Here is a 25733-nt window from a genome sequence, read left to right as displayed (position 1 = left end):
AAGGAAGAATCATTTCAGGCACTTTATATAGGCTTCAATACCTGAGGGAGTTTATAGGAAAGGAAGCCTGAATAACTCAGCACATGAAAAAGAAAGTTGGGCTGTCGATGTATATTCTAAAATTTTAAAGGTAGCAACTTAGCACTTGTGCCTGATTTACAGCTTTCTCTTTTGACCTCTTTCTCTCAGCTAGTGCATATCTAATGCTGCATCTAACCAATATCTTTGACACTGTAAACAACTATCACCAATCTCTTAATATTTAAAAAAATTAAGCTATAGAATTACCATCGAGAACTCTTCTCTCACACAGTAAACTTTTCCCATGTTCTACAACTTATTTCTTTTCTTTGAATATTTATACTTTTTTGTTTCTACTGCAAAGACCTTCCACTGTGTCCATTTCTGTTGTATATTATATTATTGCCTGCAATTATTCACTCCACCCTTCCCTATAATATGATTACACTTCTTTGTCCACTGTCATGTGATTTTCAGAACCACTCTTTAGAGAACAGCATCTTCTCCATCCCATTCATGTGAGGGTTTATCATGTGATATGTTTTAAAAAATGAGTTGTGAATAGGTATAATGTACCCCAAGCCTGAGCAGAAGCTTTAAGTATAATTCAGTGCTTGGTCCCTGCTTTTTCTTTCTGACAATGGAATAGTATATTCCAGATGGAGTCTATCCTACAGCACCTATATCCCTGATTTGAAACGAACCATTGCTGATTTCTGAATTGTTTATTACAGCAGCACCCACTAGTAAAGATTAACTAATATGTTTTAGAGACTCAACTGGTACAACTGAAAGGCCATTCTATTGAGAGAGTCAGAAAGACACAGTTAAATGTTTGACTTTCGACTCATAGACATGGCAACCACAGACCAATAAATTAACTTCTCTGAGTCTCTTTTGCTCATACGGAAAACAGGAAAAATTATTCCTGATAAAGTAACAGAGTTGAGTATATTTACAATAGTGTTTATTACATGCCAGCCTCTTTGTAAGCCCTTTACATGCATTCTCACTTTATAGGAATTCATTAAGTCTTTGAAGGGAGTACCATGTTTATTTGTACTTTGCAGATGAAGAACCAACATGCAGACATGTTAGGCCACTTGTTCAAGGTCTCAGGGCTAGTGAGTGGCAGAGTGGGATTCTGACCCAGGTAATCTGGCTCCAGAGTCTGTGTACTTCCCTCTGACCACATCAGTGATTCCATGACTCTAAAAAAGGAAAGGGAGCAAAGTTCCACAAATTATGTAAAAAGCACTGGACTCTGGGGAAGAATATAAAAGAAAACTGATGATTAGGTAAACCTATACATTCTTTGCTAAGAAAACTTATTGTCGTCAATGCTTAAAATATAAAGAAAAACGAACAATGTTAACCTGATTATTTATTGTTATTTAAGTCAGTAATTTCCTATTAGGAATACTTTCTATTTAAAATAAACAAAAAATTAGATATGTGGACAAAGATTTATTTGTAAAGATACTCATTAGTAATTATTCACAGAAATTAAAAATAAGCATAAGCCAGTGACCAAAAATTGAATGAATATAGAAATAATAGCACAGCCATAGAAAAACAATATAATTTAAAGAATACATATGTTGAGATAGAGTTGCATGTACTTTATGATCCCAAAACAAACACTTTTCTAAGACCAAAGTTAGAAAGAAGTTAATCAAAACACAAACTCTGACTATTCATGTGAGGTGGAACCATAAATGACATTTACTTCTTTCTGGTTTTTTTGGGGGGGGTGTCTAAATTTTCTAAATTTTCTTCATTGAATATAGATTACTTTTATGAAATGAAAAAAAATAGTAGAAGCTAAACAAAGGAGATATGCTCTTCATTTTATAGGTGCATGTATTTATATGGGTGTTTTATTAACAAACAGCAAGAACAGCTCATGAAAGAACATATGTGAGATCAACTTTTAGTAGCTCCCTCTTGCCACCAAGGAAGTGAGATGAAATAACAGAATTCAACCAGAGAAGCAGAACCAATTCCTTAGATACAGATAAATGAATGATAGATAATAGATAGGTAGGTAGATGGATGATTAGATATATAGATAGATGATGATAGATGATAGATAGATGATAGATAGACAGATAAATAGATAGATAGATAGATAGATAGATAGATAGATAGATAGATAGATAGATAGATAGATAGACAGTGTTATATTGGGTTAAACGGTGGTTTCTTATAAAGCACAAGTAAGGATAGATAGATAGATAGATAGATAGATAGATAGATAGATAGATAGATAGATAGATAGAATTTTCTTGGGATTTAATGGTTCCATTATAGATAGGGCTTTTTTTATTCCCTTACATTTTCTAATCGGTTACTGGCAGGACATAAGATGTTGATTTTTTTTTTCTTGTTATTGAGAATATATCTATCTGGTCATTGTATCGTGCCCTCAAATTTCTTATTAATGTAAGATATATTTATTTGAAATCTTTTGTTATTTTAGAGATATAATAGTTGTAAAAAAGATATTTTTCCCTCTTCTTTTTCAAGAACTAGAACTCAATTCTGTTTAATGTCTAATTGCATTGGCCTAAATTTCTGGAAAATTTTTAAATAAAATTGGTATGAATAAAGGTTCTTATTTCATTGCTGATTTTGTAAAGAATGCCTCTAGAATCTCATCATTCTAAATGATGCTGATTCTTTGTTTAAGATACATATACTTCATTATAAAATGAGAGCATTTCTCTATTATTTTTTATACAATTTTTTTCTTTTTAAAAGGAACAGATATTGAAAGTTTCATTTTTTTATCACTCATTGATAGGCTCGTAAGGTTTTTATGATTTGACTAATTAATTAAATACCTTGACATAATCATTATTGTCTCATTTTGAAAGTATTCTAATGTTCTGTTCAGTTGCTGCTCTCAGTATTTTATTTACTCTTTTATATCTATAGTCATAAAAACAATTAGTGTAGCACCTTTGAAATAACATGTATATTCTGAATATCATATTGCCTTAGAAAAACCAAAGCATCTTAAAACTTACTATATGTTCTTAAAAAAATAAAAACACCTAGTGTTTAAAGATAGAAAAGAAAAAAATAGGAAACGTATTCTATAATCAAATTGTTTTAGAATCTAAAAATAATACACTTTCTTATCATTAATTCCCATTACGTAAAATTGTTCATGGAAAGTCAAAGCTTTTACAAAAACATGAGATAATGAGATAAAATATTTTTGGTTTTGATATTTAATATATTTATTCCATGTAACATTCTCAAAATATCCATGTGGAATATGTTCCATGGAAAACCTTTTTCATTTCTTAGCCATACCAACTTTGGAAAATAATTTAATATTTAATAATATCAAATTTATATTTCCTCATCCATAAAACTGTTACAACAATGCCATATCTAATTGCTTCACCGGATATTTATGAAAATAAAATGAGATAATGCATGTGAAATTGCGTCATGAATCATAAAGACCATAAAGTGCTGTAGGACATTTTGGAGGTGTGGTGTTGACCATAAAATTTCAATATCGGTCCTTGTCACCTGCCTAAAATCAAAGACAGACAACCGTTGCAAATAGCATTAAATCGCTGGAAAACAAGAAAAAGGATAACGTACTATTTATATAATATTGAAGATTTATCAAATTATTTCTTTCTCATCCAGTATCATTGATATCGATATCTAAATTTACATTAATCCAGTTTCATGGCATCAACGTCTATGTCTACATTGATCTGACATCATTATCTCTCAATTTTCTGCATTCCTCACTTACAATAATTTTTTTATCACATTGGTCTTAATAACTGCACACTTGCCAAAGTCTTCAAGACTCCTAAGCTCTGACCACCACCTCACTCTTTCAAACCTATTCTTTCTGTACCAATGTCAATAATTCTTCAATCTGACAATTTCCTCCACTATACCAATACTTGTTTTCCTCTTATTCCTCTGTTCCTTCCTTAGCTGTCTTAGATTTTTATTGTATATCATTAACAGAATTGCTAAGCAAAGACCCCTCCCCCACTCCTGTCATTGGTCCTGTCCAGAAAATAGAGTTCAAACCCTGTTTAAATATAACTCACTGCTATGTCTATGCCCGTGCCCACTGGAAAGCTAAAAGTGAGCTTACTGTAAATTAGCCTCATTGCAAATTGTTGATAAGCCTCAACTGGGCCTCAATTAGCCTTCAATTTTATTAGATTGTTCCCGATTCACTCCTCCATTCTCGAGAACAGGGCTGATTCACATCTCTTTCTTCAAAACTGAAGTCCTCACTCTTCCTCTCACTTTTATCTGATAATTAGTTCTTATTCCACTGAGAAAACGGGAAAATTACAGAACTTCCCACATACTTTTTAAACCACTTTTAGTAACCTACTGTCTAATGTAATAATTATTTATGTCTTCTCTCTTGTTACTGCCTAAGGCCAACTCACCACTTGAGCGCAAGATTCTATTCCTTTCACCTATTAAAGACCAGCACTTCTGATGATCCCCACCCCCCCACATTATCGATGTTCCCATTTCTAATGGCTATTCTCATTATAAAAGAAACAGGCTATCCTACTCCATCTTTAAAACCTTCTGTGATTCCATAATTTAAACATTTAAAAAAAAAAACTATTTTCACCATTTTACAGTAAAATTCAGTAAATTGTCTCTATTTGCTGAATTTGCTTGCCTTCCATTCTCTCCTGAATCCACTCTGATCAGGCTCTATAAAAATTGCTTTTTGTCAAGTTCACCTTCATGTCGCTGAATCCAAATAACCATTTCTCAGTCCTTATCTTTTTTCTCCACATGTCACAGGACCAGATCAAGAATAACTGGCTGCTTTTAATTAGTTTTAACTCTAAAGCTTTTAAAAGTGCAAGCATTTAGAAGGCAAGAGTGTAGGTGAATAATTTTCCAATACTTCTCTTGTAAACTCATATTTTAGATTCTTCTTAGGAGTAAAAAAGGCTCTTCAACTGTTTACAAGGTAATTTCTGAGTCATAAAAACTCCATGTTTTCCAGTGTATTCCCCCATTGAGACTTGGCTGCCGCAATCAGACAGATAGAAAGCACAAGGACCCTTTTTTCTTGCATCTGTACAAGAACCTTAGCAGCAGACAGCAACTGGTCCAAGTCTGTCTAATAGATGCATTTTCAATCCTTATCTTGATTTATCTCTTGTCAACATCTTACACATTTAATCAGCCCAATCAGTTTCAGGCTCTGTCCTAAGACAATACGGAATATTCTATTTTCCACATTCCAAAGTGAAGTGTAGATAACCAACTAAACAGGATTTGTCAAGGAGGTGTTCCAAAAATGTACATATTTTTAATCCTTAGCTGACCACCCATCTTCTTCCTCAAAAAAGAGTTTAAAGAGGCCTAGAGATAGGCCAGAGTTCAGAGAGAGAATTTTCTTGGAGAAAGGTATGATGCTTCTACAGCTTTTTCCCTTCTAGCCTATGGGGGAGGATTTTTCCACCACGTGTAAGATGAGGGTAGGAGACTACATAGAAATATTGTTATGTTTCACCTGCAGTTTGGGTGATACAGAACTCAGAAGAGTTGTGCCTGATTCACACCTAAAGAGCAAGAGGCTGGCTAAATTGGTTTTTGACAGAAAAGATTTGAGATTAGAGAAGTTATTAAACTCCTACAGAAAAGAATCAAGAGTATACATTTTCTATGAGCCAAATGTGGGCTAAGAGAGAGAGAACAAATAGATAGGAGAGAAAAAGCAAGTTGCTCTTGACCCTCCTTAAAGGTATTTTGTCCAAAAGGGATGCCTACGGAAGAAATGGGACTCCAAGAGAGGGTGTCTCCATAGAGGATGCCTGCCCACAGGTAACGGTCTACAAAGGAGTTATAGTAATCAGCTGAAGAGAGCATCTCCCATGACAGAAACTCCAGACGAGATGTTATCAGTGATGGGGAACCTTGGAGGTCCCACATAAATGCCCCAATAGAAACTGAGTCAGCTCAGAGAGTAGGAATAGCAGCTCATAACAGCACCCTTTAAGTAAGACCTCTCCTGCCTCATCACCTCTCCTCCCTCTCATTCAGTCCCTTTTGAACCAATAAGGCATCAAAATTCACGAGGCACCAAAAAACAAACTGGGAGTGGGAGGAGGAGGAACTACATCTGTTTTAAGTATCTCAGTCATGGTATCAATCACTGAAACCCCCAAAGAAAACTACAGTTTTTCTCCATTAATATTATACTCGAGCTAGCTTGTGGCTGTACAGTGTAGTGGAAAAGAGCGTAAACTCTGAAAATAGATATAAATATCCAAATAAATAAATAAATGGAGAAGAAAGGACAGCTCTTCCTTAAAGAAAAATTCCAATTAATGAATAGCGAAGGAATGAGGGAAATAATTCTCAAGGTCACAAAAGCTGAAGAAAGCCTAAAAAAACTGTCACAGGTTGAAAGAGACTAAGGAAACATGACAGCTAAAGGTAGAATGGGATTCTGGATGAGATACAGGCCACACACAAAAAGCGGAAAAATGGTTGAAATCTGAACACAGTTGGTGGTTTACTTAAAATGTTAATTTATTAATTTCGATCATTTTACCATGGTTATGTAAGATGTTAACATTAGGAGAAGCTAAGGGAAGGACATATAGGAACTCTCTGTACTATGTTTACACTCTTGTAAGTCTAAAATTATTTCGGATTAAAGCGTTAAAGGAAAAATTCAATATAGAAAAAACAACCTGATTCTAAAACAGGCAAAAAACTTTCATAGACATTTCCCAAAGATATACAGATGGTCAACAAGCACATGAAGAGATGCTCAACATCACTAGTCATTAGAGAAATGCAAATCAAACCTAGAATGAGATACCACCTTGCACCCATCAGGATGGCTGCTATCAAGAATACAGAAAATAACAAGGACGTGGAGAAATTGAAACTCTTGTGCACCGTTGTTGGGAATGTACTATGGTACAGCTGCTAAAGAAAACAGTATGGCAGTTTCTAAAAAATTACAGATAGAATTACCATATTATCCACCAATTCCACTTCTGGGTACTTACCTAAAAGAATCGAAAGCATGTCTCAAAGAGATATTTATTTGTACACTTATGTTCAGAGTAGTATTATTTACGTTAGCTAAAACGTGGAAGCAACCCAAGTGTCCATCAACAGATGAGTCGATAACCAAAATGTAATACAGTGGAATATTATTAAGCCTTAGAAAGGAAGGAAATTCTGATATAAACTATAAGATGAAACTTAGGACATTATGCTAAAAATCAGCCAGTCACAAAAATATAAATATTATGATTCCACTTATATGAGGTACTTAAAGCAGGCAAAATCATAGAGACAAAAAGTAAAATGATGATTGCCGGGGCCTGGGGAGAGGCTGAAATGAATACGGAGTCTCCATTTTTCAAGATGAAAAGAGTCCTGAAGATGGATGGTGGCGATGGTTGCACAGCAATATGGATGGACTTAATATCACTGAGCTGTACTCCTATGATAGTTAACATCACAATTTTTATGTTATGTGCATTTAATCACAACAGAAAACATTTTTTAAAAAGTTACGGTGGCAAAACATCACCAAAGGCAGATATTTGTGAGATTGCAAGTATGTTTAGGCATTTAATCTCAGGTTCGAGGGTTTCAGTAACTTCCATAAAAGGCTTATGTAGCAATTAATCTCATGACTTTGCTTTACAAACTTTTTGATAGGGGCTCACAGTAAGAAAAATATTTATACATAATATATATGTACATATATAACTAAAATTAAGATTTCATCGAACAAGACTTACACTTAGCACCCACTACACACTCTTTTACATTCTCTTCTTCCCTCCCTCCCTCCTCCCTCACCTCCCTCGTCCCCGTCTCTTTCTCTGTCTCTGTCTCTCTGTCTCTGTCTCTCTGTCTCTCTGTCTCTCTCTCTCTGTTTCTTTCTCTCTCCCCTCTCTTTCTTTCAATGCTAGTCATGACTCAATATAAAGAGATTTTATAATTCATTGAAGAGATTATAACAATCACTAATATGATCCAATTTGAAACATAAAATTTGATCCACAGTGTAGATAACCACAACTGATTATCTGTTTACCAAATTTTCATTTTTCCAAAACCCGTTTATACAGACTTGAGTATCAGCCACCATAATTTTTATCTTCGAGACTTTAGAGGAATGCTCTGCCTCAACAATAATTACCCTATCAGAAGGCCTCGATTTATAAAGCATTTAGTTACTTAGTGCTTATGACGTAAATGTCACAGTTCAAGTACTTGATGGAGGAAAAATATTAAATGAAGTGCGCTTGTTTTAAAGATAATGCATTTAACATCTCCAAAGCAGCGCATAATTAAGTTACTCTGTCATATAAAATGATGGAGGCTTTAAATAAGTAACAGCTGGTTACCACAATGATGGAGCAACTGCAGGGCAGCCCTTGGCAGGAAAGCTATGTAAACTCAACTCATGTAGTAAGTATGCTAATAGACCTCCATTAGGATGAAAGAAATAGCTGAAATGGAAAGACACCTGGAAAAGCAATCAAACAAGTCCCTGTAGCTCTTAGCATGCATTTTAATAGTATTAATGTGTAGAAATATTCATAAGTACTTATCTATCATTTCTGTAGTCAAAAGTGTTCCTTGTGTCCAGATAAATTTAAGTTAGCCATTGTAGGACAATGAGCACATTTGCTAGAAAGAGCCCTCATTTTAAAATATAACTACTATTTAAAGGCCATATTCAATTCAAACAGGAAATTTAATTTAATTTATTCATTATCTTAGAATTAGCAAAGTGATTTTTTAAAAAGTTATGATAATCCTATTCCAAACCAATCTGATTTTTATTTATTTAAAAACTCTTGCAGTTTTCCATGAAATCAAATTTGCGGCAATTACCTTAAAATGGCAGAATTCGCCTTTGTAAAACAAATTTGCTATTAAAAATATTCAATAATTGACCCCCTTCAAAAGCTGAGTAAAGCTGTGTTTGCATGGATCTACTGTTAAATGGTTTTTACAAAATGCATTATTGTCAGTCGATCTACAAGTTTATGAGAAAAAAAAATGAGTTTGATTCATGCACTTATTTTGTCTGTTTATCAGAATTGTTCTTAAGTCACATCGTTGACCTTTTTTGACTTGAAATCATTTTGAAGGCAGTTACCAGATTAACTCTGCTAATTAGTTTTTATTACATCGTTTTTTAGCAAGAACTTATTATCATTTATTAAGCAAGCATTATTAAGCAAGCAAATTTGAATAAAGCAAGCATTTTTAAGTGGCAACCATGTATTAGTCACAAGGTCTCTGTCCTTAAGACATTTATGAATCAGGAGAGAAAACAGATTCAGAAGTAAGAAATGTCAGAGTAATACAGTAAATGCTAAAATCGAGATGTGGGAAAACGAAGAGGTAGCACATGACCCACACTGGGAGTTTAGTTCCAGGTTCCTGAGGGAGATGAGCCCAATCCAGATCTTTATAGACAAGGGGGTGGAAAGCCTGAAGGGTTTTCCAGGTGAGGGAACTAGCAGGAGCAGAGGCACAAGGGTGTGAAATAACATAGGAGGGTTTGTCCTTGCCCCCATAGTAATTATAATATGTGAAAGAGTCAGTGGAGTCTGGAGAAGGAAGCTAAGGGATTTTTAGGGGACTTTATATGAAATGTTGAAGAGTGTTAAAGAATTTGGTCTTTAAGGGGATTTATAAAGAAATTAAAACCACAGCACTCTTTTGTAGTATAAAGGTTGTGTGTAAGGAAGACAAAATGGAAGACAAAAAATTGCCATGCCTACCCTTCTGCCAAAATAGTAGTTCTCAACCTTTTTGGTACTAGGACCTCTTAAAAATCTCATAAATTCTTGAGGATACCTAACTGCTTTTGTTTATGTGAGCTATGTCTGTCAATATTTATAACATTGAAATTAAAATGAATTTATAATATTTGAGACAAAAACAAATTTTCACCGAAATGAAAATAAGTTTTTACTTTAAAGACACCAAATATTTTTGGGGACTCTCAAATATCCTCAGGCTACACTTGGAAAAATGCTACACTAAAGCCTCGTCTAAATTCCTATGACTAAGCCTCGTCTAAATTCCTATGACTAAAGTAGATATTCTGGTTCTACTTTAGTACTGAATTAAACCAATTGTATCACTTTTGAAAAACAACCCTTTTTTCTCACCTCTTAATTTTATGTCCTTTCCCAGTCTTCATCATCTATAAACCTATAAACTCATCTTTCAAGATCTAGCCTGATCTATTGCCATTCCACATTTTTATATTATGAGCAAATGATTATATGCTGTGATGGTTAATTTTATGTGTGTTTGACTGGCTAAGAGGTGCCCAGATAGCTGATTGAAATATTATTTCTAGATATGTCTGCAAGTGTGTATCTGGAAGAGATTAGCATTTGAATCAGTAGACCAAATACAGATGACCTCTCTCATCAATGCTGGTAGACATCATCCAACCTGTTTAGGAACCAAATAGAATGAAAAGGGGGAAGAAGGACAAATTTGCTCTCTTATCTTGAGCTGTGATTTTATCCATCTTCTCTTGCCCTCTGGACATCAATGCTCCTGGTTCCTGGGTCTTCAGACTGGAACTGAATTACACCACTGACCTTCCTGGTTCTCAAGTTTACAGATGGCAGATTATGGAATTTCTAAGCCTCTGTAAGCAGGTTAGCCAATTTCTATAATAAATCCCTTTCTATATTTATATAGACATAGATATAGGTATAAGTATACATATAGATATAGGTATAAGTATACATATAGATATCCTATTGGCTCCATTTCTCTGGATAACTCTAAGACATATGCTATTTATGATTTTTCTTTGAAAATTAGAATTATCTTCCAAACTAGATAATAAAACCTCCATAGGTGAAGACTGTCTTATAGTTATGACTTTACTATAATACTTTGTCCAGAGTTAAGCATATAATAATGATGATATTAATAATATCTTAAATTTTATAAATCAATATTTTAGAGTAGATCACAAATACACATGTGCCTATATGTATGTAAATATCTTTATATAGAAAACATCTTACTATTATAAATTATTTTTGTAATATCTTCTACTTTGATCATCAATAAATATCAAAGATGTACTTAATACGGAATATCGATTTATAAAGCAATGTACAATGTATAACATAGAAATATGATAGTGTAGCTATGTGAAGTGAAAAGCAAACTGGACTAGGAGATAGAAAATCTACAGTTAAATGTCTACACAGTATGAACCTAGAAAATCATGGGTTTACAGCAGCCACAAAACTTGTTTGAGTCCTAGTGTCTATGTAAAATGTTCCCCTTTACTGTGATATTTAAGTGAGAATTTTAAGAGAAAGGGTTTTTGGTTTTTTTTAATAAAGAAAGTAGTATTCAAATGCAATATTTCATGTAACTATTACCCTGAGACTTGCACATTAATTACAAACCAGGATGAGGTATAAGATGACAAGATGCATAGCATAACAATTAAGAAGGCTTAAGACACATAAATGAGACAACTTTGAACAGTCAATCCAAAAATAACTGAGGTATACAATACTTCACTTAGAGGATGACTTGAATATTGTTAAGTACTATGTGTGTACACATCTGATATGTGACCCATGGAAAGCAGAGACTTTATGGTACAGTCTTGGCAGTCTAGCTTTGAAAGCCTTGAAGAATAACGAAGTTCTGAAGAGGTGATACAGATTTATTCAAAGCACCATGTGGAAAGATTTCATAAAAACCATTAGACATCTCTTTCTCCCTTTAAAGTTTTACCCTCATCCTGCAACCCTCATCTCTGTAAGTTACCTTTCTCAGAATGCTTTATCCTATTCAATTCCTCCTTTTCATCCTACCTAAGTTCTCCAACATAACTGCCCCTTTCACTTCAGCCAGGCCCCTGGTTAGAGCACTTTTCTCTCATTCTGACTACTGTTCTCTTGAAAATGGTACCCGTATTCCACCGAATAAAGTCTTCCACCCCATACATAAAATTCTGAAGACTTAACAACGGAAAGTCAAGCCTTAGAGAGCATTTGCAGTCAATAACCACAGCATCCTTGACCAAAAAAAAAAAAAAAGTATAAATAGGTGACATTTCTTAAAATGAAGTCAGGAGAAAGAAATGTTTACAGAACATGAACTATGCCTGGGGACAAATGCTCTGACTCCCGCTGTTACGCAGATGGATAAACAGAGGAGGTAGTTTACATTTCCAGAGGTCTTGGTGGGAATGAGGTCCTCATGGATTCCAGAAGTCGCCTTATCTACCTCTGCTTTTTTTCCTGTCACAATCACCATGCTCCCTCACTCCTCCTTTCCAGTATTTCCTCCCCAATAAAGTACTCACACTCAAGTTTTTGTGTCAGCCTTCTGCTTTCAGGGAAAACTACATTCAGACAATCATCATCCTCTATGAAACATGCACTACATTCTAGACTTTTCCCATAGATGACCTATAATTCTGGAATAAAGCTGGTAGGTCCCTATTTTAAAGATAAAGAAATGGTGATTTAGAGACACCAAGTAACGTGCCCAAGAGCTAATATGTAATGGAACCAGGATGTGAGTGTGTCTTTGCATCATTCAGTTCCATTTCTTCTACACTAAGGCAATTTCGTAAATAATCACAAACATGAATAACTCCTACATGCAGTATCCATGGGAAGGTTAGTTCAAATGGTTAAGGAAGTTTGTTTAATGTATATTTACCCTATCCACTGCGAAGTTGAGATTAGAAGTTTCTAAGCAGATTGGCTTATCTTGAGATCTCAATAAGCTCTAGTACCATGTCACGGGCTTCATTAAATTATATACCATTTCATAGTAACATATTTTTCCTCTCCATAGACCCTAGACAATTTTCTCAATGTCATCCATCTTCTCGTTTCATTTTAATGGCACTTAATCCGGCATTATTATAAGTGTTCAAAAAGAAACAAGTCTTAAAATAGTATGTTTCTATTATCTTCACTTAACAGGCAAGAACAATAAAATGGATATTGTTGTTTGCCATTTAAGTTTTCATAAATATATTATGTGCTTCTTCAAGGAGTTTCAGTCTAAGTAAAGGATTACTCACAAAATTTGAGTGTTTGCATTTTTGTAAGTATGTGAATGTAAATGTATAGAATGTACCAACTTTTACAAAGAATAAAATAAGAAAGTGGTTGGAAATAATTTTAGACATATAAGAAAGTAATAAAGCAGTAGATGTGGAAAGATTCCCAGACTAGCCTTCATACATTTCAGAATATTTTAATCATTCCTACAGATTCTATATGTTTCCACAAGACCTGTTTCCTTATTTGTTTGTCATCTTGAATTGATGGCTAAATAGGAAAGTTTACTCTAGAGAAGAATAATCCTTTCTTTCATTGTATGGTATTAATTATGCTAGATCTCCACAAGCCTTAAAAATAATAACATAATTAGCATTTATGAAGCACTTTTATGTGCCAGGATCTATGCTAACAACTTTACATTCATTATCTTCTTTTAACTTAATCCTAACACAACCAATGAGTCAGGTCTTATTATTCACATTTATACATGAAGAAATTTGAGCTATAAAGGGCAAAACTGACTTGCCCAAAGCAAGTGTCACATAGCAAATCTTACGGCCACTTCCATAGGACAGCCTTAGGAAACAGGAAACCTGTTCTTTCTTTCTGCTACTTCATTTCATGCCAATTCTTTATTAATATGGTTGGGTCTTAGCAACTATATGGTAATATTCAACTAAACAGAAGTATTTTCATAAAAATTAGATTTAACTCCTATATTAAACTTAGATAGTTTTATTACATAACAATCATTGATTTTATAGACCAAGATGTAGATAGATTAAGGAATTCCTCATACATAAATCTCAAAATTGAGTAATTCTGTCAGGTGAATCTCTTTTCCTTGGCAAAGCTAATATGCAAACTAGAATTCTGAATATCTATTCATCAAAATAGCAACACCAGCAGAAATCACAAATGAATTTCTTTTAGTGATAAACCTATTTGAATATTGCCTGAAATGCTTGTCAAAGTAACATTTTATCTCCATAAAAATATTCTTGCTAGGATAAATGTAACACATATCAGAATAGGCACCAGTACGTATGAGGAAGGGAAGGGGGCATTGGGAATGTCTGTTTATTGATTTTGCTAGAGAAGGTCGTTGAAGGTTTTTTTGCTCAAAAAAAAATTTTTTTTTTAGTTGGAGAGTAAAGTGGATAAAATATATTTAAGAAATAAAATGAAGGTTAAAAATCCTCTGACTTTAAGAAATCAGGGGCTATGTTACAACTGTAGGATTAATAGCAGGGGAGACGGGGAGTCAATGTCAGGTACAGAACACAGAATGTGTGAGAGAGGGCTGAGGTGGAGGAGAAAACCAGAGAAGAGAACGGTAATGGAAAGACTAAGGAGATCCAGGCTCAGAGTTTGAGTTCTCCCAGACAAAGAAGACAGCAGCATGTGCCAAAAGATTAATAAGATTAATAAGCATACGCTAAGAGAGTGACATCACCTTTCCCTGAAGAAAAGATTTTAGCAGAAGGTAGGTTTGAACTGCTGAAAAAACATCCCATGGCAAGCCTCCATGTAAAAAGAAAATGAGTAAGCATGTGCATTAGCGTAGGTTTATAGCTGTGCTGCTTTGGGCTAAGGCGGTCTCACGGAGTGGAACATCTAAAGCTTTGCTCCATCAGTTACTAGCTCTGTGACTTTGACCAAGTAAATCCCTAATCTCCTCCATCAGGCTGCTTCCTCATTTTCTAAGTTGGAATAATAATAGACACTTTAGAGTTTTCAACTATCAACATTATGTTGATATGACTAATCCCTAATCAATCTCTAGCCCAGGCACTTCTCCTAGGTTGGTTCCTCTGAAAGGCGGAATGATTTATCTGAATCATAAGATTAGGCAAAGGCACTAAGAATGCACAACTCAGCTACTTCCAGGCTCTCTTTTTGGAATCAGCTGGCTGTAGGAGGCACATTCTTCTCACTGCAACTGCTGTCATGAGGAACAGCTTCTGACAGCATGACAGGCAGGGGAAATCACAGCTCCACAGACATGCCCCTTCTCTCTCATAATAAGTCTCTAGAAGTAGACTTAATGACCACTGGGGAAAAGGCGGGGTGGGGTGTTAGGAAACCAGGATTCAGCTCTCAGGTCCAGGCTGTATTTTCCAACCCATATTTACCAGTAATGAAGATGACCATTTATTTATTTATGTATAACTGAATTAATCTGGCAATTAGTTTAGAATCTAAAGAGAGAGAGAGAAGAACATGATGATTCTCATACTCTAACAAGTCTTTACATATAAAATAGTATAAGTTATCACCATTTTTCAAAAGAAGCAATCTAACCATTAGCTCGAATAGATGGGCACACTACTTAGTATTATGTAAACTAAACGTCATTTCAAAAGATCTTAGAGAATGTCTGCCAATCACATGCAGCTTAATTGTCGATGTCATACTGATTCTATTGATCTTTTAGGGCTCACTTCATAGCCCCATCCATTTATCACATTGTAAATACTCAAGTCTTTGTGTTTATAATTTATATTTTTATCTTTTAAAACAAACAAAATCAGGAAAATATAAAACAGTGGTGCAGGGAAGGAGCATAATAATTGTTTGTAAATGCTTAGGTAAGTCCTAAAAAAATGCTTGGGAAGACAGGTAACTGGACATTTTATTTTGTTTTCCTTTTATTTCAAAGAGCTCCAAGTGCATTTCCTTATACATCACAAATACATAAATACAAACAATAAAATTCTTCAAAATAGAACTGTACATTTGAACACCACTGCTGCTGTTGATTGAAAACGCAGAATTTCAAACTGTACTTTTTTTTTTGGAAAATATGTTGCTATTCTGCTGGCTTAGGTTACTAAAATCACAAAATGCAATATTTAAGAATATACAAAATACAGTCCCTTCAAAGAAAACCAAAAACTGAGTAATACTATGTAAGTGATTAAAAAAGATGACTGCTGTGAAAAATATGCTCGATTAAGTTCATAGCATAAATAACGTCCTATGAGCATTTACTAATGGATTTTTAAGAATAACAAAAATTAAAAATCAATTAAACAAACAAGAAAATGCAACCTTTATATATTGAACGAACTGTTTATTCTCTCGTGGATATGGCCAATTAATAAAGGGATATTTGCAATTTGTGCTACAGCACTGGGGCAGAGACTGTGGCTTTAGCTAAAAGGTCAAAAAAGAAAGGAGAACATGAAAATTCCACCGCAGGGCTCAGTGAGACGTCTGAAATTGGCCTCCAAAGCAGAGATTAGTTGCTGGAGGGTTTTAGTTGAAAGCTGGGGCAGAGCCAGCTTAGCAAGCCAAAGTTTGCTCATACCTAAATGGCAAAGAAACTGGAGACCAGACATGTAAATAGGAATGAAGAAGACCAAAATACTTGAGTGAGTAGATTAAAATCCATTAATTGGGGGTTCTACTAAAACTGCAGTGATGATAGTACAGCAGTCAGAATAGATTTCACGTATCAAAAAGGATTGTCAGGTCTTGAAATTTTTCTTTCAAAGTTTGATAATTGACTGTATTTAGAGTAGAAATTAACTATCCAGGAACTTAAAAGAAAAGTAATAATTGAGATCTCCAAATTGAAGAAAGGAGTATATTAATAGATGGGATCCAGTAAGTACGAAGTTTTAAATTATTGTCATTCAGTCTTCTTCATTAGAAATTCTTAAAATACCAAAAGTTGTATTAGGAAAGAGAGAGCAACTATCAGTTAAATCGTGATACAAGAACTAATGTACGAAGATTAGCCCAGCCTGTTAATGTAACAATTGTTGATAAACATCCTGTTAATGAATATCAGCAAATGTACTCATACCTTTCTGCTTTGTAAACTAATACTTAAATGTACATATGTGTGTTTATATGCATGTGTATCAATACAAACTCCCTCATGAGGTGACTAGTGATTAAAATATCTTATCTCTGACTAGGCATACGTGCACAGTGACAGAACTATTTGCACAATAACTTTTGGTAAACTCAATCATTCCTTCAGAGTATAAGCCCAAAGTCAAAGACTGGATGGGAATGAATTTGCTGGCCTTCTAACTGGTGCCAGAGGGCTCAAGAGTTCTAAGCTCCCTAATGATTGTCATGGTGGGGACAGCAAGCTGGAGCGGCACTGTGGCCAGAGCCTTGCCTCTTCCTCTTTATATTTGGTTATCTCATAAGACATTTCATTTGCGAGGAGTTTGCTGTCAAAAAAAAAAAAAAAAAAAGGAAGAAAGGAGGGAAGAAGAAAAGGAGGGGGCGTCTAGGATAGATAAGTGTCATTTCACACATTCCATACTAAATCTAGGCTTCCTGATTCTTCCATAACAAGAAGTATTGGTGGCTTCATTTGTATTACAAAGAGTTCATTTTTATTAAGGAGAGTTCTCCGAATTTTTTAACCAAAAGTTTCAATAGTTCCACTACTATGAAACCAAGTCATACTTGTTACTTCCATTTAGATGCTAGTAGATTTTTCTGAATTAGGAAAGGTTCAGTGGGGCCAATTTTCTTGCAATTGCTTTTTACTATAATATCTGTAATTTGTCAACTTCTCTCTCTGAAAGTAAAATCACCACAAGGTCTGTTTCATTTATGTGACCATCACTCACCAACTCTGTGGCCTTGGATAAGTCATTTTGCCACTCAGCTTTCTTTTGTAGACCTCGTAGGATGGTTGCAGGAGAAACTGAGGTACTGCAGTTAGATAAAACAGTATTTCTCACATGATCTTTCATATTGCCAGCCCAAGGAGCCTTTTTAAACATGTTTTTCCTAATCTCCCCACAATGAAATGTTAACATCTCAGGTATATTACATATCTCTTTGTGTATTGAAGGCATATCTGTGCTTTATATATAAAGAAAGATTTTTTGACCCAAGGACTAATTATCATCCAAGAGGACAATGGGTAATATTAAATACCAGGTACATAGAAGGAATTTAATAAGTAATGACAATTTCAGCACAAGGGTGAAATAAAGAGCAGCATAGCGTCAATATCCTCTCAAAACAAAACAAAAAGCTGTATATGGAAAGATAGAGGTACAGTGAGAAGTATTACTAATTATTACATGACCGTGTCCAGTGCTTTAAACTTAACATTTGCTATTTTATTCATTCTTACAAGAACCTTATAAAACTTTTTTTTAAACCCATTTCACCCACCCCTTACTCCTACTTCTGGCAACCAACAATCTGTTCCCTATATCCACAAATTTGGGTTTTTGTTTGTTTGCAGCATAGCGTCAATATCCTCTCAAAACAAAACAAAACAAAAAATGTAGCTGTATAAGACCCATTTCACCCACCCCTGACTCCTACTTCTGGCAACCAACAATCTGTTCTCTATATCCACAAATTTGGGTTTTTGTTTGTTTGTTTGTTCTTTTAGATTTCACTTATAAATGAGATCTGACTTATTTCACTTAGCATAAAGCCCTCAAGGTCTATGCATGTCATTATAAATGGCTGAATAATATTCATATATATATATGTATATATATGTTACATATTTATCCATTCATCCATCAATGGACTGTTAGGTTGTTTTCATGTCTTGGCTATTATAAATAATGCTGCAGTGAACATTATATATCTTTTCAAGTTAGTATTTTTGATAAAGACCCATGAACATTATATATCTTTTCAAGTTAGTATTTTTGATCCCCATAGATAAAGACCCATAAATAGAATTGCTGGATCATGTGGTAGTTCTATTTTTAATTTTTTAAAGAACCTCCACAGTCTTTTCTGTAGAGGCCGCAAGAATTTACACTCACACAAACACTCATTATCTCTGGTCTTTTTGATAATAGTCATTCTAACAGATGTATGATGACATCTCATTGTGGGTTTGATTTGCATTTCCTACTGACTGGTGATGGTGAGCACCTTTTCTCAAACCCGTTGGCTATTGTATATCTTCTTTTGAAAAATGTCTGTTTTTCAAAAGAAGATATACGATAGCCAATTTTTTATTGGATTGTTTTTCCTTGCTATTGAGTTGTATGAGTACTCTCTATATTTTGGATACTAACCCCTATCACATAGATGATTTGCTAATATTTTCTCCCATTCTGTAAGTTGCCTTTTCACTTTGTTGATGATTTCCTTTGCTGTGTAGAAGCTTTTCAGTTTGATGTAATCCTCTTTCTTATTTTTGTTTGTGTTGCCTTTGCTTCTGGGGCCAAATCTGAGAAAATCATTGCTAAGACCGATGTCAAGGAGCTTACCGCCTATGTTTTTTCAGGGATTTTTATATTTCAGGAATTATGTTCAAGTCTTTAAGTAAAAATCTTTACTTAAAAACAAAAGAAAATCTTTACTTAAAAACAAAAGAAAATTTGGGTATAACAAGTATAAATTAGCTGCTTAAGGTAAAACTGTGGATAGAACAGTAAGTCTGTCTCCCAAATCCATGATTTTTATTAGCATACTGTCACTTGAGTTGCTATTTTAAAGCTGCATCAGTCTGGATTTATTCATTTATAAAGAGATTTAAGCAGCTATTCTTATTAAACAGGCCCAGCTGGAATTGTCCTACCTGGGTCTGCTGATGTCCTTGGCCCATTTCAATCATTGTAACTCAGGAATTTGTTTAACAATCTTAAAATTCTTCTGGGTGGAATGTTTTTCTATCTTTTCTGAAGAAATCACAGTATTTCTGTAATTGGTATGTGTGACACTTTAGTATACTCCAGAAAGTGGGGTTAAAGCTATATGTACTGAAGTATAAATGTGAGGCTTAAATGATAGGCAATTGTAACCTATGATGCTGGATGCTGAGAGTGTCCTACTATAAAAGGGAGGAAGGAATAGGCAATCAGACCAGCTGTGAAGGAGAAGCCTCAAGGGGATGTTTGTCAATAGAGTTTAGGTGGGGAGCTCCTGCTTTTTGAATGGAACACAAAGTTCAAGGAAATGATGATAAGAATGCAAAGCAATAGTTTTCTAGATGAGAACCAGAAAATCGAGGCTAAGACAAAAAAATCCCTTGATCCCGAAATGTGTCCTGGAAAAGACACGTGACAGATCCTAGAAATTTAAAGAAGTTGGTTTAGGCACTGGTCCCCCAGGGTTAGAGGATTCCATGATGAGAAATAAGCTTTGAGGCCATAAAGAGTTTCAGAATTTACCACAGGACAAGAGAGAGCTATATATAGGGAGGAACAGTTTTGCATATGGAAGGAGCAGGGACTTTAAGAAATCCAATCATTCCGATGTTATATTCCTACCTAGAATATTTTCTGTTGTAAATAAAAAGCCAAATAAAACAAAACTTGATTATCCATGCATACCGAACTGTGTTGGACAAAGTAAAAGAAGATGGGGTCTAGGGCCCCAATAGCATCCTAATCTCCTGGTCAGGACCTCAGAAGCTGAGGTGTTAGCGTTTTGATGTCTAAGCATTGGTGGGGCCCTGGGAGATTGAGCTTCCAGCAGAAGTGCTTAGTTTGCAGGGCCCCAGTGCCCTAGACCTCATCTTGGGAAGCCCTTTTCAGGAGCACCACCACGGGCAACTGAAAAACACTGCGGAAAATGCTAACCCACACAGGAGACGCTGTGTCTCCAGAAAAGTGGGGGGAAATGGCATTGCTGGCTGGCTCTATTGTTTTTGTCCAATTAACAAGTTGGCAATTAACAATAAATATTTTATAGCGTTATTTATTTCTTCATTTTTTTCACCTTACTTCTGACCTCTTCTGTACCAATACATACAAGTTTCACTTTGATACTACATATAACAGAGAACTAATGGACATAATGTAGCTAAGGTGTCAAATTCGGCCTTTTATTACATGAAATTTGATTATGGGTAATAAATTATGCATTTATTTCACATGAAGTGATGAAAGTAACTTGGTAATTAGGAGAAATCAAAGTTATTGACCTATAGTGAATTTCTTCTACATTTACCGTTGGCATAAAATAGGATATCATGACATGAATACAAGTGCATATTTATTTTGTTACCAGACACATTTTTTTTTTTTTTTTTTTAAGTCTCTGGGCAAACAAAGGTAGATCTCTCTTGTTTGGAAGAATTTATGAGAGATTTATTCAGAATTCAGATTTATTATTTTTCAAGTTTTGAAGTTGCTGTCTCCCAGCCCCAAATGCACCCTTCCATATACTCCGGTTTGTGATGTTGGGGCCAGGTTCTTGTAAACTATTTTCCTTCATGTTAGTTGGATTTCTGCTTTGTTGTGCCAATAGGGGTTACAGTAGGGAGACTGGATAACAAGCAAGAAGGGACTTTCTACTTCCAGACAATGACCCTTACCCCAAAGGCAACATGTGGCTCTTCTCCCCATTTCCTGTCATCACTATTAGAGCAGCCTCATGCTCCCCCTTATAAAAACTAGTCCAGCATAGCAGCTGCCTATCTCAGATCTAGGTCTAAGAAACTCTTCTTTTGGCTCCCGAGGTAGCTGCAGCAGCTGGGCAGGGCTCCCTCCTCAGAAGTCTGAGCCCCAGCTCTGAAGGTCCCATCCTTTGGTCCTAGGGTACCAGCTCTGCCACACAGAAAACCTTTCCTGCACTAAAGTGTGAATCATAAATCCACAGGGCCTTTCCTACTAGCTTCAAGGTTCTGATAACTCTAGGTTTTCCTCTTTTATTTCTCCAGCCCTAAGGAGTAGTAGCTGTTTTTTGAAGTTATTACTGTATTACTTCAGTATTCCCTTTAACTTTTTATTACCCAACATCTTTACAACCAACTCTCTTCTAAAATTTTCTCTGTTGTAATACTTAGTGACGTTTCTGGTTTCCTTGAGTAGACCCAGACCGAGTGAGCACAGTAAGCATATATTAAAAAGCTCCTTGTAAGATAATTAGATAAGCAATGCCAAAAATTAACAACTTGAATCTATCTAATGTTTAACAGCTTTATTTTTGTTGCTTTTGTGGTTGTTTAAAATGGAACTGAGTCTATGGCCATGCTACTCTGAACAAGTCCGATCCCATCTGATCTCAGAAGCTAAGCAAGGTCGGGCCTGCTTAGAACTTGGATGGGAGACCACTTAGGATGACCAGGTACTGTAGGAGTAAAAAATAAAAAAATAAAGGATTGTAAACTGACAAGATCCTTGCAATCTGTGAGGTCAACTAAGGATTGCCTCACCTAAAAAACCAAACCAAATAAAAACAAAACAAAACAAAACAAAACAATAAAATGGAACAGAGCACAAGACTAGGGTTGCTATCTTTAATAACTGGCTTCTTTATATTTGAGAACTCCTCGGGCCTTCAACTTTTTAAATTTTTGTTACTTTTTAAGTTATGTATAAGATACAGACCAAAACATGTATAGAGAACATTAATCTTAGATTTACGGCTCAATTAATTTTATATATGTATACACCCAGATCAAGATATAGCTCTCTTCCAGCCTTCATATTTCATAAGAACTATCAACATGATTCTTTATAAGGAGAGAACAAGGCAGAACAGACTCATGTTAATGTCCAAGCTAGAACATAAAGTATTCAGTGGTGTTAAGTCAAGGCTAGTAATTTGGTCATTTTAAATAAAAATTATAACTAATATGACTATTCTTCCGTTTCTATTATAAGTTAAATAATTTTGTTGTTATACTCACAGTGTTTAGTTAGGTACACTAAAATGTGCTATCAAGGGAAATCACGAAATATCATCCATTCAGTTATTCAGGAATAATTTTTAAACTCCTTCTTTGTGCCAAGCATCAGGTTACATTTCAAAGATATCAGGATGACTTTAACGTGATCCTTGTACTACAGTTATAGTCAAGTGGCAAATACATACACCTAAATAGTGGTACAGATTAAGTTTGATAGAAATAAGAAGGGAAGAAGTAAGGAATTTATGGAGCAATAGGTTTGGTCTTTTCCAGACAAAAAGAATACAGAACACATCTGTCAGAGAAAGCATGTTCAGTAGCAGTAAAAAATTTAGAATGGCTGGAGCTTAAGGTGAGATGTGGGTCAAGGAGAGGTAGTAGCAGGAAGTTTGGACCTTGGGAAATCCACGAAGATTGTTAATCCTGAGGCTTTTCTTACTTTCTCTCTCTGTCTCTCTGTTTGTCTATCTCTCTGTCTCTGTCTCTGTCTCTCTTTTACTTTCAGAAAATTAACACTGGATGCAGAGTGAAGGATAGATTTTAGGGGGCAAAGGAAGTTCGTGGTTAGAAGATTGATCGATTTTTGTTAGTTTAGGTGAGAGATAAGAAAGACTTGAACCTCCTGAGTGTATTAGTCATGAAGAAATAAGGGCAGATTTAAGAGGTTTCTGAAGAATTTTGGAACTCAGAGATTTTGGTGATAGAATCCATGAGTTGAGTAAAGGAGACAAAGGAGTCCAGATTCCTGGGGTCAGAGAGTGGGCCATTAGCAGAGATTTGAAACTGAAAGAGAAGCAGTGATGCTTTTTTGGATTTGTTTTGTTTAAAATCTCTTCCAGACATATAAATTGATATACGCAGTAGCAACTGGAGATGCAGATATGGTGCTCAGAGGAAAGGACACAGGTCAGAATAGTATGTTTGGGGAACAACACCAGGAAGAGGGAACAAGGCCTTCACCCAAGAAAGAACATCGAGTTAGAAAAGTAGAGAACTAAGAGTTAGAACATGGAAATTTAAGACTGAGGAAAAGAATGGAGAGGCAGCAAAAATCACAGAGAAGGAACATTCATAGAAATTGGAAAAAAGGCAGTATGGCTGGGTGATTAAGATAGTGCCTCCTGGGGAAAGATAAGCTGGGTTTGACTCCATTCTTTACCACCTAAGATTATGTGACCCTGGAATAGTTGCACTCAGATTCCTTACTGTAAAACAGTGTAATGAGAACCACTTCTTAGGGAGATTGTGAGGAATCAGTAAGTTATTGAATGAAAAATACTCTCAAAAGTGTTTGGCACATAGTAATAAGTATGAATGAATAAACATTAGCAATTATGATAAACCAGAGGCTCAGTTTTTGCTAGTCAGTGCAGGAAGTCTTCCTTATATAGCTTTTAATGCATTATAATATAAATTATGAGGTACTATATCAACCCCAAAGGGATTAGACTTATTTTTAATTGCATTATATTGAAGTAACATTGTGTGAATATTGACTTATTTTGTAGATCATTAAGTTATTTGTTGTCTGTTATGGTCTACTTTCTGTTTATAAAATCGTACTTAATTTTTCTGACCTTTTAAAAATAAATCATTTTAGACTGTACTTTATTCTTATAATTCCTTTCTAAATGCTTTATATTCTTTTTAGTTAACCACGTGGAACCTAAGAAGCATGGGGAAAGCTGCAGTCAGTGGGAAAAAAAAAGCAGGAACAGCAAGTAAAAAGAAGAAGGGAAGGCTGACGGGCCATCAGCAGTGGCAGAGATAATATTTATTAGAAACAACAGTGAGTAAAGGATAGATTAAGTAAAAGAGCAAGCACTGTCATCACAGAGCCTGGATGACTCTGGACCGGGTTGATCAGGTTGGACGAGGTCTAGAGACCTCGTAAACTCATCAGGAGATCCAAATACCACGCTAGAAACGGGTACAGGCAGGCTGGAAGTTGGTGTCAGAGAGTAAGACACTCAATGAAGGCTGTTACAAAAAGGAAGAAAGTAGCGTCAGTGGGTCCAGGAAGAGCTGATAGCAAATCCGGTCAGGCCAACTGTCAACAGGATGGACTTTAATCATATAAGAGGACTTGAGTGTAATGGCAGGGTGACTGTGGCAGGAGTGATCAATGCCTGGCAGAAAACAGATGCTTATAAAATATTTTCAGAGGCTGATGACTAGAACTGGTTTACACTTCAGAACAAGGCCAACAACAAGGCTGGATTGATTAGAGTTACCATATGACCTGCCGGCATTAGGTATAAACTCTTTGTCTTAATGGCGAAGAACCTGCCATTATGAGCAAATGCCTCTGTCACTTATTTGGGCAGCAGAGGCTGGAAATGCTCATTCCAAGAATGAAAAAATTAAATAAAATCTGACAATCACTAGGGAATGGGAGAAAATGGAAAACAGCTAACTGCCCTTTAATGCCATAGCAGTGAAAAGCACAGTCTACCTCTATGGTGACAAGCTAAATGAGGACATAGTATGGGAGCCTGTTCGTCAGATATGCAAGGGCAGTGCAATCAGACCAAATGTAGTTTAGAAGCCTTCCTACAGGATCTGTTTACAGGAGAAGGGAGAAGCAAGCTTCCAAAATTATCTACTTAAAGTGTCAGAGATAGATTTTCTCTTTTTAATACACAAAACTGTATAACATATACCAAAAAATCCCAATTTTAAAGGCTAAAATAAATATTAGCACTTGACATAAAAAAAGGAAGTTTGGTGTATTGGTCCTTCACATCCTTTGTTAAGTGTATTCTTGGGTATTCTTTTTGTTACAATAGCAAAAGAATTTTTTTTTTCTGATATATCATTGTTGGTATATAGCCATAAGAAAAGATGAAATACTGCCATTTGTGACAACATGGATGAATCTTGAGATAATCATGGTAAATGAAGTAAGTCAGACACAAAATGTTGAGAATCATACGATTTCACTCATTTGTGGGATATAAAACCAAAAGCAACAAATGAACAAGTCAAACAAAATTCTTAGACACAGACAGATAACAGTTCAT

General features: G+C 35.2%; 1 protein-coding gene and 1 pseudogene across 1 annotated transcript in view; one reads left to right on the top strand and one right to left on the bottom strand.

The window, feature by feature from the left end:
• Positions 1 to 25733, bottom strand: part of GRM8 (glutamate metabotropic receptor 8) — a 676955-nt gene that overhangs the window by 18913 nt on the left and 632309 nt on the right. The gene's annotated exons all lie outside the window — the stretch shown is intronic.
• On the top strand, positions 22039 to 22157 carry LOC112478805 (annotated as a pseudogene).

This window comes from Pteropus alecto, unplaced genomic scaffold (genome assembly GCF_000325575.1).
Source record: "Pteropus alecto unplaced genomic scaffold, ASM32557v1 scaffold22, whole genome shotgun sequence".
Lineage (NCBI taxonomy): Eukaryota > Metazoa > Chordata > Mammalia > Chiroptera > Pteropodidae > Pteropus > Pteropus alecto.
The sequence above is the reverse complement of the archived record's forward strand: the minus strand, read 5'-3'. Positions and strand labels throughout refer to the sequence as shown.